At 39.8% G+C, this 3,040-nt stretch overlaps 1 pseudogene; it reads left to right on the top strand.

Moving 5' to 3' along the window:
- Positions 1-1,320: 1,320 nt before the first annotated feature.
- On the top strand, positions 1,321-2,104 carry LOC102824872 (annotated as a pseudogene).
- Positions 2,105-3,040: the final 936 nt, after the last annotated feature.

Raw genomic sequence — 3,040 nt, 5'->3', positions numbered from 1 at the left:
AAATAATCTTCTCAAATGAGTAAGATGTATGTTGTTATGTGCTGGCAAGTTCATTCTGACTCATAGCAATCCTGTATAATGTTTCCAAGGAGGAAATGGTGGGCTTGAACTACTGATCTTATGGTTCCCAGTCCAATGCCGAGCCACAGTGCCACACCAGGAATCTGTAAGGTGTATTATTGTTGTGTTGTTAAGTGCCATCGAATCAGTTTCCACTCATAGCGACCCCATATTGGGTTTCCATGGAGCGGCTGGTAAGCTTGAGCAGCCAACCTTGTGGTTCAAACTGAACTTGCAGTCTAGCACATTAACCCACAGTGCCACACCAGGATTGCATAAAATGTATAAGAGCCACAAAATTTGTAGCTTGAAACATTAGAAACATATTGTCTTTTATTCTCTAACAGTTGTAGAGGCTAAAAGTCTAAAACCGTTTCACTGAACCAAAATTAAGGTGTACGCAAGGCTGTACTTGCTCTGAAGATTTTAGGAGAGATCTTTTCTCATTTCTTCCAGCTACTGACAGTTGCCAGCATCGCTTGACTTGTGGTCTCATCAGCTCAATCTCTGCTTCTGTGGTCACATCACCTTTTCCACTTCTGTTGTTATTAAGTGCCATCGAGTTGGTTCCAGCTCATAACGACCCTGTATAGGGTTTCTGAGGAGCAGCTGGTAGGTTTGACCTGCTGACCTGGTGGTTCTTAGGCTAGTGCTGAGCCTACAATGCTATATCAGGAGTCTGCTTCTGTCTTATAATGACCCTTATAATTAGGTTTAGGACCCTTCTGGATACTCCAGGATTCACCCTCCATCTCAGGATACTAAATTTAATCACATCTACAAAGTCTATTTGGGGTAGAGGTTTTAGGACAAGGATACCATTGGGGAGTATTTCCAGTCTTCCACATTCTACCTCTGGTTCCCAAAGATTCATATACATTCCACATACAAAGTATATTATAAACCCCACCCCAAAGTCTCCCAAATTCATAGCCCATTACAGTATCAACTCAAATCTCCAAATCTCTTTCTTCTAAATCTCATCAGCTCAGAAGTCCCAAATATCATCATATAAATAATCATCTTAATAAAACATGCATGAGACTGTATGGTGGGTGTGATCCATCATAGAGTAACCTCCTGCTTCATCTGCAGACCTGGGAAACTAGAACACAGGTATCTAGTCCAAAATGCAATGTTGGTATAAATAATGAATGGCTATTATATTCAACCTGTATGCTGAGCAAATAAGCCGAGAAGCTGGGTTATATGAAGAAAAACATGACATCAAGATTGGAGGAAGAGACTTGCTTCACCAAGATGGCGGCCGCTAAGGGTTGTGTTAGTTTAGGAGAAGTGACCACAGGGAATGGACAACGGGTTCACCTGGGGATTCCTGAGGCCATGTTTGTGGAAGATGTTGATTCCTTCATGAAATAGCCTGGGAATGAGACTGCAGATGTAGTCCTGTAGAAGTTGGATGAACAATATCAGAAGTATAAGTTTATGGAACTCAACCTTGCTCAAAAGAAAAGGAGGCTAAAAGGTCAGATTCCGTAAATTAAGCAGACTTTAGAAATTCTTGTTGTTGTTGTTAAGTGCCATCGAGTCGGGTCCGACCCATAGCGACCCTGTACAGGGTTTCCGAGGGTGTAAATCTTTATGGGAGTAGAAAGCCTCATCTTTCTCCCGCGGAGCGGCTGGTAGTTTCGAACTGCTGACCTTAAGGTTCGCAGCCCGATTCGTAACCACTACGCTACCAGAGCTCCTTTAGAAATTCTTAAATACATGCAAAAGAAAAAAAGAGTCCACCAAATCGTTGGAAACCAGATTCTTATTGGCAAATAATCTATACTCAGTTCCTCCTACTGATAAAGTGTGTCTGTGGTTGGGGGCTAATGGAATGCTTGAATATGATATTGATGAAGCTCAGGAACTGCTGGAAAAGAATTTATCACCTGCTACAAAGAGTCTTGATTCTCTTGAGGAAGATCTAGACTTCCTTACAGATCAATTTACTACCACAGAAGCCAATATGGCCAGGGTTTATAACTGGGATGTCAAAAGAAGAAACAAACATGATTCAACCAAGAACAAAGCATAATGTTGGCAATTAAAAATGTGTTTCAGTTTTCCAAACATATGTTATTTTAAATATCTCAAAATTTATCCTTGAAGATTGGCATAGATGAATGATTTATTTTGAGCAGCAAGAATGAGAACTAAAACATTTTTTTAAGGTAAATACCATTTTTTTTATAAAAAACAAGTTATTTTCCAGTGTTTTGTGAGGTTGTAATTTTTTTCCTCACATTTCCCAATAAAATAAATGCTGCTTTCATCATATTTTGTTTATCATAGGAAAACTCCAAGTTGAAATGGCCACAAACTAAATGCTTGATTACTAGCACAGCTTACTTTTTCTTTATTGGCTCTGATTTGATGTGGTTAAACCAGTTTAGAGGTAGGAAAGACAATTTCAATATTTACAGACTTGGTTTTCTTCAGCACATGTGTAGTTTTAAGGCTCTGGCTGTTGATTTGTCTGGTATAAATGGGGTTCCATGAATTACTGGTTAACCAATAACTGTCGTAATATTCTGAACTTTTTAGGAAATGGTAATTTGCCTTTGTAAAAAGGAAGGGGGCTATTGATATCACACATTTTCTTATCCCAAACAAGTGCACAGTGTCTTTGTGACGGCAGCATAGGAGACCTCGACAGATGTGAAAGATTACCAGCTCAGCACTCTCGGCTAAGGCGATTTCTATTTATTAACAGTTCTCCAAAGCAGCTTAATAGGAATATTAAAATAAATGTCAATCTGCGATGGAAAAGAGTTGTACTTTTTTATTCACGAGGATGAATAAATGCTGGCACTAGATGATACAGGTTCTGGTGAAAACACAAATGTTCTGTGTCGGGGTCTGATCTCGACATAGTTGTCACGCGTGTTTGGTTCACGAGGAGGGGAGATCCAGCGGCGATAGGGATAGCGAAAGAATACACAGACAAACAGAAGAAGGGAGACAATGAGGC

The sequence above is a fragment of the Chrysochloris asiatica genome, unplaced genomic scaffold, assembly GCF_000296735.1.
Source record: "Chrysochloris asiatica unplaced genomic scaffold, ChrAsi1.0 scaffold00117, whole genome shotgun sequence".
NCBI classification, from domain to species: Eukaryota; Metazoa; Chordata; class Mammalia; order Afrosoricida; family Chrysochloridae; genus Chrysochloris; species Chrysochloris asiatica.
The sequence above is the reverse complement of the archived record's forward strand: the minus strand, read 5'-3'. Positions and strand labels throughout refer to the sequence as shown.